At 45.5% G+C, this 15,622-nt stretch overlaps 1 protein-coding gene across 3 annotated transcripts in view; it reads right to left on the bottom strand.

Moving 5' to 3' along the window:
* Window positions 1-15,622, bottom strand: part of LOC119959312 (disco-interacting protein 2 homolog A-like) — a 304,446-nt gene that overhangs the window by 213,490 nt on the left and 75,334 nt on the right. Inside the window, exon 1 of one of the 3 annotated variants that reach the window (XM_038787638.1) lies at window positions 6,484-6,822. The exons of the other annotated variants lie outside the window; for them this stretch is intronic. The gene's annotated coding sequence lies outside the window, so the exon portion shown is untranslated. Of the gene's footprint in view, window positions 1-6,483; window positions 6,823-15,622 lie in introns of those variants that run through there. 3 annotated transcript variants of the gene reach the window in all.

The raw sequence follows: 15,622 nt of genomic DNA, 5'->3' as shown, positions 1-15,622 counted from the left end.
GCTGCCTTGGGAAAGCAAGCAACATGATCAAAGACTCCTCCTGCCTGGGTTATTCTCTCTTCCAACCTGTTCCATCGGGCAGTCTGAGAACACGCACTAAAAGATTCAAAAACAGCTTCTTCCCCATTGTTACCAGACTCCTGAATGACCCTCTTCTGGGCTGAATTGATCTCTCCACACATCGTCTCTACTGAGCAGTACGACACTCCATATGCTTCACCCGATGTCTGTATCTGTGTATTTATATTGCGTAACTATCGTATATCCTGTCTTTTCATGTATGGAACAATCTGCTTGGATTATACGCAGAACAATACTTTTTGCTGCACAGGTGACAATAAACCCAAATCCAATCCAATCAATGGATGTAAATTAAGAGTAGTTTGCTGATCATACAGGCCTATCTCGCTCCTCAATGTTGACACTAAGTTGCTGGCGAAGATCCTGGCCACCAGGATAGAGGACTGTGTGCCAGGGGTGATACACGAGGATCAGACAGGATTTGTCAAGGGAAGGCAGCTCAACACGAATGTGCGGAGACTGCTAAATGTTATTATGATGCCGGCAGTGGAGGGGGAGGCGGAGATAGTGGTGGCGCTGGATGCGGAGAAAGCGTTTGATAGAGTTGAGTGGGGGTACCTGTGGGAGGTGCTGGAGCGGTTCGTATTCAGGGAGGGATTCAGCAAATGAGTGAGGCTGCTCTACGCGGCTCCGATGGCAAGTGTAGTTACCAATGGAAGGAGATCAGAGTACTTTAGGCTCTACCGTGGGACCAGGCAGGGGGGCCCCCTGTCCCCCTTGCTCTTTGCACTGACGATTGAACCTTTGGCTATGGCGTTGAGGGAGTCAGGGAGATGGAGGGGTCTGGTGCGGAGTGGGGAGGAACATCGTGCATCGCTGTATGCGGACGACCTGCTGTTGTATGTGGCGGATCCAGAAGGGGGAATGCCGGGGGTGATGGAGCCGTTAGCGGAATTTGGGGGATTCTCGGGCTATAAGTTAAATTTAGGCAAGAGCGAGGTATTTGTAGTACACCCGGGTGATCAGGAGGAGGGAATTGGGAGACTCGCATTTAAGAGGGCAGTGAAGAGTTTCAGATACCTGGGGGTGCAGGTGGCCAGGAGTTGGGGGACTCTCCATAAGCTTAATTTTACCAGGCTGGTGGAGCAGATGGAGGAGGAATTTAAAAGGTGGGACATGGTGCCTCTATCGTTGGCGGGTAGAGTGCAGTCCGTCAAAATGACGGTTCTCCCAAGGTTCTTGTTCCTTTTTCAGTGTTTGCCCATCTTTATCCCTAGGGCCTTTTTTAGAAGGGTGACTAGCAGCATCATGAGCTTTGTTTGGGCGCATGGGACCCCGAGGGTGAAGGGGGTCTTCTTGGAGTGGGGTGGGGGGCTGGCGTTACCCAATCTCTCGGGGTACTATTGGGCGGCCAATGTGTCGATGGTGCGCAAGTGGGTAATGGAGGGGGAGGGGGCAGCATGGAAACGGATGGAGAGGGCGTCCTGTGGAGATACAAGCCCTGGTAACGGCGCCGTGGCCGCTCCCTCCTACGAGGTATACCACGAGTCCGGTGGTGGCGGCTACCCTCAAGATTTGGGGGCAGTGGAGGCGACATGGGGGAGAAGTGGGGGGCTCGATGGAGGCTCCGTTAAGGGGGAACCATAGGTTCGTCCCGGGGAACATTGATGGGGGGTTTCAGGGTTGGCATAGAGCGGGCATCAGACAGCTGAGGGACCTGTTTATTGATGGGAGGTTTGCGAGCCTGGGGGAGTTGGAGGAGATATTTGGGCTCCCCCCGGGAAACATGTTCAGGTATCTGCAGGTTAAGGCATTTGCTAGACGGCAGGTGGAGGGATTCCCTTCGCTTCCCGCGAGGGGGGGCGAGTGACAGGGTGCTTTCGGGGGTCTGGGTCGGAGAGGGGAAGATATCTGATATCTACAAGGTTATGCAGGAGGTGGAGGAGGCGTCAGTAGAGGAGCTGAAAGCTAAGTGGGAGGAAGAACTGGGGAACAGATCGAAGACGAGACATGGGCTGATGCCCTGGAGAGAGTTCATTCTTCCTCCTCGTGTGCGCGGCTTAGCCTCATCCAATTCAAGGTGCTGCACCGGGCCCACATTACTGGGACGAGGATGAGTAGGTTCTTTGGGGGTGAAGACAGGTGTGTCAGGTGCTCGGGGAGTCCAGCAAATCATGCCCATATGTTCTGAGCATGCCCGGCACTGGAGGAGTTCTGGAAGGGGGTGGCGAGGACGGTGTCAAGGGTGGTGGGATCCAGGGTCAAGCCAGGATGGGGACTCGCGATTTTTGGGGTTGGGGTGGAGCCGGGAGTGCAGGAAGCGAAAGAGGCCGGTGTGCTGGCCTTTGCGTCCCTAGTAGCCCGGCGAAGGATCTTGCTACAATGGAAGGATGCGAGGCCCCCAAGCGTGGAGACCTGGATCAATGACATGGCGGGTTTCATTAAGCTAGTGAAGGTCAAATTCGCCCTGAGAGGGTCGGTACAAGGGTTCGTTAGGCGGTGGCAACCTTTCCTCGACTCTCCGGCTCAACGATAGGGTACAGGGACAGTAGCAGCAATCCGGGGGGGGGGGGGATATTTAATTTTAATTTCTTTTCAAGTTCTCTTGTTGTTCATTGGGGTGGGGGGGGGGGGTGGGGGGATGTGATACATGCGTCGATACGGTCTGGGGGGTGTTACAGTTATTATGGGTTATTCTGTTGCATTTCATTGTTTGTCGTTATGTTTTATATTTTCTGTAAAAAAATTCCAATAAAAATTATTTTTTTAAAAAGAGTAGTTTGCTAATGCTTTACGCCTTTCACGCAGTAAACAATCCAGAGTATTTTAGTGTGCTTGATATGTTTCCCTAATGTCTCTACCAACCAATCAACACTCTCTCTTCATGCAGTATAAATTGTTGTTCCCTTCACTGTTGATATGTTTTACTGATGAGTGCAAGACAAAATGCTTTGACAGCGTGTCTCTTTTTTCAGTCATACTCAACTTTCACAATGTTTCTTCATTACATGCACCACAATTTAGTGCATTACTTCTTTTGAAAAAAAAATTTATAGTACCCAATTATTTCTTTTTCAAATTAAGGGGCAATTTAGCGTGGCCAATCGTCCTATCATGCACATCTTTAGGTTGTGGGGGTGAAACCTACGCAGACACGGGGAGAATGTGCAAACTCCACACGGACAGTGACCCAGGGCCGGGATTGAACCTGGGACCTTGGAGCTTTTAGGCAGCAGTGCTAACCACTGCACCACCGTGCCGCCCCAGTGGATTACTTCTGATTGTAATTTATTTATTTTTATAATTTAGAGTACCCAATTATAATTTTTTTCCAATTAAGGCACAATTTAGCATGGCCAATCCACCTACCCTGCACATCTTTGGTCGAGACTCATGCAGACACAGTGAGAATGTGCAAACTCCACCCGGGGCCGGGATCAAACCTGGGTCCTCAGCACTGTGAGGCAGCAGTGCTAACCACTGCGCCATCGTGCCACCCTACTTCTGACAGTAATGACAATATATCTCTGGTATTCAGAGAAATATTTGTCAGGACCATCTCTTCTGGTCTAACATGCATCAACAGCGATGAGTAGTATACTAATCACTTCTGAGGTGCAATGCTGAATGAACAGTCTTTGTTTTGACATAGTTCATACATTCCACACCCAAACATAAGATGCTGAGTACTTGTGCAATCCCTCCTATGAAAGTTTTTATTACTCAATAATAACCCAGTTGAACAGTGGAGTTGGATGGTAAGTCAAGCCAGCAATCCAGGAAATCAGATCTGCCACTGACAGCCCTAACCTGCCATTACAGGGGTTGACTTATGAAAGCATTTTTATTTTGTATTGTTGGGCTCCCAGTACATCAGAGGAGCATGCAAAAATATGCATCAATGATGTCAATGTTAGCAGATACGCAACAGGTAAATATGTAAAATGTATGTAAAATGATAAAATATTTGCTTCTTTCTCAGCCAAACAGAATAGATGCCCATAGTTCACAAGTGTTACTAATATTAACATGCAAAAGAGAAGGATCAAGCACCAAGACAACTTTGTACTTTTAAGTTACCAGCTCACCACATGGAATGTCAAACAATGGAACACTCGTTTCCAATGCAAATACAATTTTACTACACACACAAAAACGTCTTTCAGGGTACATCAAATTACTCGCCCACCACTACCTAATCATTTACAAATCCCACACATTATTATAAATGAAATTATTTCCTTCTCTTCAACATGTATTTAAATAGCATCTTCCAACATGGGAAAACACCCAAAGAAGAGAGAGGAGCAAAATGGAATGCTGCAGAGCTATTAGGAGTGTTAACATAAAGCTTGGTCAGGGTTGGGTTCATAGAGCAACACGGCGGCTCAGTGGTTAGCGCTGCTGCCTCACGGCATCGAGGTTCCGGGTTCGATCACGGCCCCGGGTCACTGCCCATGTGGAGTTTGCATATTCTGCCCGTGTCTGCGTTGGTCTCACCCCCACAACCCAAAGATGTGCAGGTTAGGTGGATTGGGCACACTAAATTGCCCCTTAATTGGAAAAAAAACTTTTTAAAAAGGGTTGTGTTCATAGAATTCCTTAGAACCCCTACAATGCAGGAGGAGGCTATTTGGCCCATCGAGTTTGCACCGACCCTCTGAAAGAGCACCATACCTACATCCAATTCCGCACTGTATCCCTGTTACCCCACCTAGGGACAATTTAACACGGCCAATCCAGTTAACATCTTATGACTGTGGGAGGAAACCTGAGCACCCAGACATGGGAAGAATGTGCAAACTCCACACAGACATTCAACCGAAGTCCGAATCAAACCCTGTCTCTGGCGCTGTGAGGCAGCAGTGATAACCACTGTTCCACCATGCCACCCCTTCAGTCTGAAGGGGCTCCTGACAATTATACAGAAATTACAGCATCTGACTGCTTCACCTGCAATTGGATTTGTTCTTAATCAGCACATCCATCACTGAATACAGATAGATCTTCAGCTGCCATGGCCCTAAGCTCTGAAATCCCTCCTTAAACCCGCATTTCCGTCCTTAAGATGCTCCTTAAATCCTACTCTGACCAAACTTTTGGTCACCTGCCTGAATACCTCATGTTGTATTGCGTGAAATTTTATTTGATACGGTTTCCATGATGTAGTTTGGGGCTGTCTACTGTGTTAATGGCCTTGTATACAAGCAAATTGCTATCTGCTGTCATATTGACCCCTAAAGAGTGCAGCATTTTACCACCCAAATTTCAATGAGATTTCCATGCATTCAGGCAATAAATTGGAAAGGAAGCATCTGACAGCTTGAGGACAATTCAGTAAACGTTGAGGCATAGCAACCGACTCATCATTCAGAGGGTCAGATCTCCAGCTGTGGCATCAATTGACACATAACCTACCTTTACTCTCTCTCAAGAGTATTTCTGGTTTTTAATTTGGTTTAATAAATCTCCCACCAGCATCAGAGCCAAAAGGCTATCCTCAAAGTTATTAATTCATGTTTTTGAATCAATCAGAAGAAACAAAAAAAGGGGCAAAAAAAAAAAGGGCCACAAAAAAACCAGACTGGCTTCAAAGCTTGTGGTGTAGTGGAGCAATGAATCATAGAATCCCTATTGTGCAGAAAGAGGTCATTCGGCCCATCTAGTCAGCACCGACCCTCCAAAAGAGTATTATACCTAGGCCCACTCCTCTCACCCTAACCCAATCACCCCATCCAACCCTTGGACACTAAGGGGCAATTTAGCATGGCCGATCTACCCAACCTGCACATCTTTGGACTGTGGGAGGAAACCGGAGCTGCTCCCGGAGGAAACTCACGCAGACACGGGGAGAAAGCGCAAACTCCACTCTGGAACCAAGCCCCGGTCCCTGGCGATGTGAGGCAGCAGTGCTAACCACTGTGTCGACGATAGCCAGCAGGGAACTAAGAGCAGATGATTCAACTCGGGGGAGAGGGGGAGGGGGCAGAGAGACGGACAGACTCAAGCAAAAACAAGCCGACAGCCAAAGGAAACAAAAGCAAGCAAGAGTAGGAATATTACAAGGTACATTTAACAAATCTCAAGCTGTTTCATTGTCATTGGAGAGGAAACACTTGGTGTAACATAAAAAGATCACTAAAATCCAATCAAGTGACCACAAAACTGGGTAATCTCAGCAAAAAATCACAGCCCGTTTAAAAAACATCTCAACGTTGGAGCAGATTTGCAGTCAACTCAGTAACTGAAACTAAATTAATTAAACATTTTAGACTATTCACTACAATTGCTAGAAACATGACAATTGTGCCAAAAATTTGCAAAGAAATCTGTACCAAATTGATGCACATCAAGTGTAACCTTGCACCATTCTATTGATGGTGAAATAGAAGCCAGAGGCAAACTACCCTTTTCAAATATACATCATCACTATTGCTGGACACTAGAGGCAATTTCTCATACCTTACAATGTCATTGAAAATACAGTGTGCATCGCACAAAATCGCCAAGCTCCAATCCATACAATCGATAGTTCTTTTTAAGCTAATTGCAGAACTGAATTTAATTTCCAAGTCTTCCCTTGCAGATTAAATTGCCGTTGAAGGAGTCACAGTCATATAAAAGAGGGATCGGAATGCTCTCCAGGTTTAAAATAAAGCATCAAGGGCAAGGTGTACAGCACAGCAAGATGCAGTATTGAGGCAATGATAGTGTCAGAGGCAGTCAAAGAGAGTTGAACGTGCAGCTTCGGGCAATCAATCCCTTTCCATCCGAGTCAGACAGTATAGAGTGGAGTCTCTTTGTTTCCTCTTTTAAGAGCGGAGAGGCTGAAATGTGCCACGCAACGGTTTTCTAAACACAAAGCACTAACATCCTCTGCAATCAGACCATCACCCAGAGCTCTTGCAAATCCCACCCACAACCCAAAATTCATCTCAGCCCCCAGGCACATCTGGTACACTTGGCAAGCAGCTGTCGTCACTCGGCTCTGGCAGCTTTCTCATAGTCTATTAAGATGTGACAAAGCAGTCTAATGCAGCTCCTACTCCAGTTTAGCTGAGACACCACAGTGTGAATCGAGGAAAACAGCTGAGCCACAGGGTTCATTCAGCAGGTCAGAAGTAGCAGAGGGCTGATAATTTATGCAAGTGCCAGGTCATTGTTTTACCACACTACAGCGAGATGGCGTTCTGCGGACTTGCTCATTACTATATTACATTTCTGATTGGCACTGGAGCAACATCTTCTATCTCCTTAAAAAAAATTAATTCACTTCAGGTGCTTTAACTTTGAGGTTCTTGATTTCATTTCAGGAGAACAACCTAAACTGCCTTCTTGGCGTAACCTCAACCCACACCATCTCACTCCCAAACACACATACACATTTATATTACTGCCCAATGTCATTTTCCATAGGATATTGAACCAATCAATTAATCTGCTGGTAGCCCACAAAGACCCAAAATAATTTACCACTGCCGCTGAAACAAGATAAATCCATGGGATCTCACTTCTTATTGCATCCAACTCACTATTCACTGGGCTTTAATAACCTAAAAGCATATTTATTGCTGTGGAGATTCATTAAAACAGAACATAAATATAAGAATCTGGTTATACTGCCCTAACATAAATCTTAATTGTGCGTGGGGCAGTGAAAGATTTTTAAATGCCAGTAATGTTGCAAATTCTATTAACACCTAATGTCCTCCAAAGCACGAGAACAATTGTCTGTTATTTATTATTTTTGACCAACACTGCGCAATTCAGAGAACCACAATCTGTAATCATTAATTTGAATTTACAATGTACTACACAGCAATCACCCCCCTCCCCTCCCCCCCCCCCCCCCCCCCCCCCCACCTTGTGAACAGTATCTGACTGAAGCTAATCCAACTGATTAATTTGCTCAAATGCAGACACTGAGGACCAATACACAATAACTTGCATTTCTTTGAAACCTATCATGTAGGAAACATCTCAGCCATTTTGCAGGCGTGTGAAGAGACAAAAATCAACACAAAGTCAAAGGACGCATCTGGACAGGTGAAAGGAGACTGGCTTTCAGGAGGGTCTTCAAGGAAGATTGGCTCCTCCCTCTGCAACTGGATCCTCAACTTCCTGACCCATAGACCACAATCTGTAAGGATAAACAACAACAACACCTCCTCCACAATAGTCCTCAATACGATGGGCCCGCAAGACTGCGCACTTAGACCCCGACTATACTTCCTATACACACATGACTGTGGCAAAATTAGTCTCCAATTCTATTTGCAAGTTTGCTGATGACACGCTCGTAGTGGGTTGGATCTCAAACAACGATGAGTCAGAGTACAGGAGGGAGATAGAGTGGCATGGTGTAACAACAACAATCTCTCCATCAATGTCAGCAAAACTAAGGAGCTGGTCATTGATTTCAGGAAGTAAAGTGTCGTCGTCCCCCCCCCCCCCCCCCCGTCTGCATCGACGGGGCCAAGGTGGAGATGGTTGACAGCTTCAAATTCCTAGGTGTACACATCACCAACAATCTGTCTTGGTTCACCCACGTCGATGCTACAACCAAGAAAGCACATCACCTATACATCCTCTGGAAACTAAGGAAATTTGGCATGTCCACATTGACTCTTACCAACTCAACTTTTCAGATGCACCATAGAAAGTATCCTATCTGGCTGCTTCACAGCCTGATATGGCAACTGCTCGGCACAAGATCATAATAAACTACAGAGAGTTGTGAATACAGCCCAGTCCATCATGTGAACCCACCTCCCATCCATCGACTCTGTCTACACCCCCTCTACCTTGGGAAAGCGGGCAGCATAATCAAAGACCCCTCCCACCCAGGTTATTCTCTCTTCCAAACTCTTAACATCAGGCAGGAGATACAAAAGTCTGATAACACGCACAAACAGATTTAAAAACAACTTCTTCCCTGCTGTAATTAGACTCCCGAATAATGATCTTATGGACTGAACTGGGCTCTCCACGCATCTTCTCTACTGAGTAGCACTACACTCAGTATGCTTCACCCGATGTCGGTGTCTCTGTATTTACACTGTGTCTTTATCGTATATGCTATGTTTTTCATGAATGAAACGATCTGTCTGGACAGTATGTAGAACAATACCTTTCACTGTACCCCGGTACACGTGACAATTAATCCAAATCAAAAGAGAACGGTTTAGGCAGAGATTCCAGAGCTTAAAATGACTGAAGCCCCCAACATCATACACAGGAAGTGATAGACACACAGAGTTCCACGTTGCATGCATGCAGAATTCTTGAACAGTTGGAGTGGTTACAAATATTAGGGGGCAGCAGCACCATTTAAATTTTCTGGGGGTGGGAGGGGCCAAAACCATGGATGAATGGGCAAGTGATGTGAGCACAGGAGCAGCTACATTTTCACACGCTCCTGCTCTGCTCATCTTTTATCCAACTGAACATTTCATTTTCATCTTTTCTTGGTTCAAATGGTTTGTGCTGTGTACAAGAAGTGTCTCTGGACAAAAGAGCAGAGATGAAGTGCGTAAATCCTTGTTTGTTCATGGTGGCTGGGAGTGGGTTCAGTGGCGCAGTTGTGATTGAGCAGTCTCCCACCAACAGTGCGATGTGCATCAACGGATGGACAGCATGGTCGCACAGCGGTTAGCACTGTTGCTTCACAACACCAGGGCCCCAAGTTCGATTCCCGGCTTGGGTCACTGTCTGTGTGGAATCAGCACGTTCTCCCCGTGTCTGCGTGAGTTTCCTCCGGGTTTCCGCCCACAAGTCCCAAAAGACAAGGGCAGCACGGTGGCACAGTGGTTAGGACTGGGAAAATGGTGCTGAGGACCCGGGTTTGAGTCCCAGCCCTGGGTCACTGTCCATGCGGAGTTTGCACATTCTCCCCGTGTCTGCGTGGATTTCACCCCCACAATCCAAAGATGTGCAGGATAGGTGGAATGGCCACGCTAAATTGCCCCTAAAATTGGAAGAAAAAAAAATAATTGGGTACTCTAAATTTATTTTAAAAATATAAAGTCCTGAAAGACGTGCTGTTCGGTGAATTGGGCATTATGAATTCTCCCTCCATGTACCCAAATAGGCGCAGGAGTGTGGCAACTAGGGGATTTTCATAGTAACTTCATTGCAGTGTTAATGTAAGCCTACTTGTGGCAATAATAAATGATGATTATTAAAAGATTATGATAGCTACCAACCAAGATTCTGTTCTGGCTGAAAACTTGGGTTCTACTGTACAGGTCGTCAGGGTTCATTTCTAAGAATTGTGGGGTATTTTTATGGACATGACAGAGGCACATTCTTGCAATAGAGAGAGGTCTATCCCTGGCAGGAATCTGCCTCCACACTGCTGCATGTCTTGTCTTCCATCCTGACGGGTTAGGATGAGAGAGAGAGAGAGAGAGAGAGAGAGCGAGGTCAGAGAAGTGTACACCTGAGCCCAGTCCTCGGCATGAGATGGTGAAAGAGCTCCTGAGCAAGTTCAAGAATTGGCTATCATATTTCAAGAATCAAATTTGATGGAGCACAACATATCCGGTGTCAAACTGGGTCAGTTTGGCCTTCCAATCACTTGACCTGTTTTGTCCTGCTCCTGATGCTAGTCGTGAGGGGTTGGAGGTGACCCAACCGGTCGAGTCACCTTTCCCCACCAAGACAGTCTGTAGACTGCCTGGGGTTGGTGATGCAGCATTGTGGAAGTAATAGTGTTTCGTGCTTCGATTATTGGAATTCTTGTAAGATCCTGAAGAGTACTCATTGATCCTGTTTTATCCTTGACCTCTGTTTTCTTCGTGCGTCCGTGAAAAAGTCTTTATCTTGAGGACTGCCCAGCATTTCAGTCATTATCCTGGACATTGCTCCCTGTTGTTGTTTGCTTGATGCTGTCCTTTCGTACGGGGCAGTGGGGTAGTAGTATGGATGTGCTGGCCCGTACCATTGGTAATCCTAATTTAGCATGTTCTTCCTATGGCAGTGGTTTTCGTGATCAAGTTTGAGTGTTCCCCCATGCTCACGGGGTTCTTTTTCTTCCCTCATCTGCGAGTGTGTGGTCCTGGTTTTGATCCTGGCCTGGGACGGAATAGGGCTCTTAGGTGGTGGGGAGGAAGACTGGCTCTCCCTCCCAGGACACCCATTTTCTGGGTGTCTTAATGGTACTTTTTTCTCTGGACTGGGGTCCCCTCTTGGCTTGAGTGTTTTCTTGTGTAGGTGAAGCAATGCCGTGCTCTGGTTGGGATTGACTCTGTAGGGTGTAGGTGTTTGAGTTGTGTGTAAGATCCTGGGATCGTGTTCTCCGGAGGTTCTTTTTCGGATGGCACTGGGCTAGGCCAGACGTGGCACCGTGGTCAGTACCCTGTTGTTCCCGAGGATCGGGGGTGCCCTCCCTTGAGGGCAGCTGCCGAGGGAATCCAAAGAGGCTTGGTTTGGATACCGGGTGTGTGGAGATTTTGGAATGGGCCAAGCGCTGTGCCTAGTAGAAATCCCATTCCCTTTTCCCTGGATTAGGTGTGATGTATGCCCCCTTGCTATTTGAATGGCTGGCTCTCGTAATGCCGCGCATTGATCACAGTCAATTCACCTAACCTGCACATCTTTGGACCGTGGGAGGAAACTGGAGCACCCGGAGAAAACCCATGTAAACACAGGTAGAACATACAAAACTGCACACAGACAGTCAGCGAAGGCCGGAATTGAACCCGGGTCCCTAACGCTGTGAGGCAGTAGTGCTAACCACTGTACCACCATCATCTGATGGCAATGCATACATCTAGGGCAAACAGAAGATACAAAACTTCCTAGTTATAGGAAGCTGATCCTCTTCAAAAACAATCAGTAAAAGAAAACCTGAGGTGCATCCAATCACCAAATGAGCACGACAAGGCCCCATGTTTCCCAAAAAAATAAAACAAGTCTTCCAGTGTGATGTATTTTCTCGGCAGCAAATTAACGACTCTGACCCTGCCTCATTAAATTTGAGTCTCATTTTATTAGTAAACAAAGCGACCATTATTAGCATGGCCTGAACTGAATAAAAAGAAATTTCGTCATGACTGAGATTATCATTTTTCACTCACATATTCATACAAGGTTTCAATTGAGATGCCGTACAACAGGCTAAAACATGGTGGTGACACCCCTGCCAAAAACAGCTGGTAAGCAGAGGTCAATTCACCAAATATGCTTTTAACAACAGAAGAATGGTGAACAGTTAAAGTTTCTGAGCATAGTTCCTCTCTATCTTCCCCAGTCCAGCACCTTTTATCTCAGGCAATGAGAATCAGAGGAACGTTTTGATTCCAAAATGGCAGAGAGATCAACAGAACAGAAACAAATATAAATTCTAATTTCATGAAGTTGCAGCTTTACGTACATTAACTTGACTTTATATGCAAAATTTGACGCTAAGCCAAATACGGAAATGTTAGTTAGAGCTGTTGACCCAAAGCTTGTTAAAGAAGTAGATTTTAACAAGTGCCTTAAAAGGAGCAAAGCAAGATAGAGAGGCAGAGAGATGTAGATGGGGAATTCCACAGTTTAGGGTACAGGCAATTGAAGGCACAGCCACCAATGTTGGTGTAATTACCATTGAGGCCAGGATTAGAGGAGCGCGGGTACCTCGGGAGAAATATCGGCCGATGTCCTACGGTTGCTGCCCATTTTCAGCACTCTTACTTGCATCAACAATTGTGTGTGGAACCTTATCAAGTACCTGACAAAAGATTATCAGAACAGACCTATCCATCACAAAATTATGCTGACATTTCCCGATGGATTTTAAATTCACACATTTGTATTTACTTTATTATTGCTTCCATCTTTCCTTCAGGAAGGAATGATATTTGCAATTTTCCAATCTAGAGCACTTTGTAAAATTATGGCTCACCCATTTGGAATTCCCTCACTGGCTTCTTTTAACACCCGATCGAACCACCGGGACCTGGAGAGTTGACTACCTGAAGTATAATTTTTTTTTTCCGTTACTATTTTATTGTTTATGTCAGATCTACTTCATTCCTCCTTTCAATTTATTTTGAAGTTCTCGTATACTACTGATACATTAAGATTTCACTGTATTGATGGTCTCAAATGTGGCCTGTTCTGTGCTGTACTGTTCTATGTTTTATGCATGCTCACGAGAACTGTCACTTCTCTCAATTTTTATTCGATTATTAAATTAGCTTTAACAGCTCAGATTAGGTAACAGACAGTTGCATCTTTTAAGAGCATTTATATCTTGTTCAGAGGAACCTCAAGTGACAGCATAATGACATTGTTTATACTACAAATCATTAATATGGTTTTACATCTATGAGCACATCAAAATAATAAGACAGTAAGTACTATGTACATTTGCATAACAGACAGTGGTTAGCACTGCTGCCTCACAGCAGCAGGGACCCAGGTTCAATTCTGACCTCAGGTGACTGTTTGGAGTTTGTACTTTCATGGATTCATAGAATTTGCAGTGCAGAGTCTGCACCGGCTCTTGGAACGAGCACCCTTCCCAACCGCACACCTCCACCCCATCCCCATAACCCAGTAACCCCACCCAACACTAAGGGCAATTTTGGACACTTAGGGCAATTTTGCATGGCCAATCCACCTAACCTGCACATCTTTGGACTGTGGGAGGAAACAGGAGCACCCGGAGGAAACCCACGCACACACGGGGAGAACGTGCAGACTCCGCACAGACAGTGACCCAAGCCGGGAATCGAACCTGGGACCCTGGAGCTGTGAAGCAATTGTGCTAACCACGATACTACCTGCATCTTTCTCCCACTGTCTGCATGGGATTCCTCCAGGTGCTCCGGTTTCCTCCCACAGCCCAAAGATGTGCAGATTAGGTGGATTGGCCATGCTAAATTGCCTCATAGTGTCCAAAGGTTAGGTGGGGTTTACAGTCTGTGAAGGCTGGTCTTTCAAATAGTCGCTGCAGATTCGATGGGCTGAATGGCATTCTTCTGCATTGTAGGGATATGATCCTACGACACACCAATTCCATTTTCAGAGGGCTAAAATTTATTCAAGAATGGTAACGTCATTCAATGCAATCCTCAATGAAGAGGATTAAATTCCATCTTCTGGTCACTGTTTAAATCCAGTCTTTCTGTCTGTTTCTTAGATTTGTCGACTTAACTTGTTGTTTCACATCAAACTGATAAATGCACACAGTTCCTTTCCCTCCACAAATAAATGGTGAGGTGATTCCTATTCTATACCTGCTGAAAGAGAGAATTTTAAAAGTACAATAATATCTAGCTCAAGATAAAAAAAAGTACAAGCATACAGTGACCATTGTCCAGATGCTTGAATCGAGCTTGGGAATCAAAGAAGTCAAGGCCCTTCATCAAAGAAAGTTCTGACTGCAGTCTTTATATGTACTCCTCTCTCACTAACTCATACACACAAGCAACTTTAGTGCACAAAGATTCCAACTGGCAGTTACTCACAGCCCCGAGTAACAACAGATGCTGCCTAGCAACTCCTTGCTTTGGAAATCTTTAAAGGAATTGTCTCATAAGGGTCTCCTTTCATTGTCAGAATAACAGTCAGCATCATACACTTTAACCCAAAGTCATTAAATACAATGCTGTATTAATTTCCTCTGACCGATAGTTACCTTTATTTTGATGTAGACCTCCTCCTGCTTATTCAGAGACACATCACAGCGCAACTCAACGGTTTCAAACTCTATTGCTGGCAACACATGTGTGTGCTAACTGGGCCAGGAAACATCTTACCCACATCTGAAGCATCCTTCTACTAACCTTGTCTTCAACTTCCACGGATCCCGTACCAGCCTCCCCGAACAGGCGCCGGAATGTGGCGACTAGGGGCTTTTCACAGTTACTTCATTTGAAGCCTACTTGTGACAATAAACGATTTTCACTTTTATTTCTACACAATCCACTGCAAAGGCAGAGCTGAGCAGTGCTCAGCAAAGAGTATCTGTATGATACGGTGAATGAATGATCAATGATTTGGTGGGGAAGGGAGATGCCTTCATTGACTGAAACGCTGGCTTATGAGCCTATTATGACAACAATCTCTCCACTCCCGACACCCCTTTCATGTCAAAACTATGTGACCTTGTACCATGAATCCGAGTATGATTGTTAATTTGTTTTACGACTATCTAATCCACTTCAAGGGCCTTTTGCCACTGTCAAATCTTGAAATAACGAGAGGGACAACATGGTGGTGCAGTGGCTAGCACTGCTGCATCATGGCACTGAGGTCCCAGGTACGATCCCAGCCTTGCGTCACTGTTCATGTGGAGTTTTCACATTCTCCCCGTGTTTGCAGGGTAGGTGGATTGGCCACCCTAAATTTCCCCTCAATTGGAACAAATTAATTGGGTACTCTAAATTTATTTTAAAAAAGAAGTATGGGTGTGTTACACGTTGAACTATGTTTATATCAGTACTCGTGTCTTTAGTTATTATAAAACCATAAATGCCTTACTGAAATGTTTGTTTTTTTTTAAACTTGAAATAAATAACATATCCTTAGAGAAGATGATTCAAAATCCCACACTGAGACCTGCAGAGTGGTAACAGTAGGAAAGAGCTTTCCCATCCACACAAAGTGA

This window comes from Scyliorhinus canicula, chromosome 2 (assembly GCF_902713615.1).
Source record: "Scyliorhinus canicula chromosome 2, sScyCan1.1, whole genome shotgun sequence".
NCBI classification, from domain to species: domain Eukaryota; kingdom Metazoa; phylum Chordata; class Chondrichthyes; order Carcharhiniformes; family Scyliorhinidae; genus Scyliorhinus; species Scyliorhinus canicula.
Note: the sequence above shows the minus strand (reverse complement) of the source record. Positions and strands in the feature narration are given on the sequence as shown.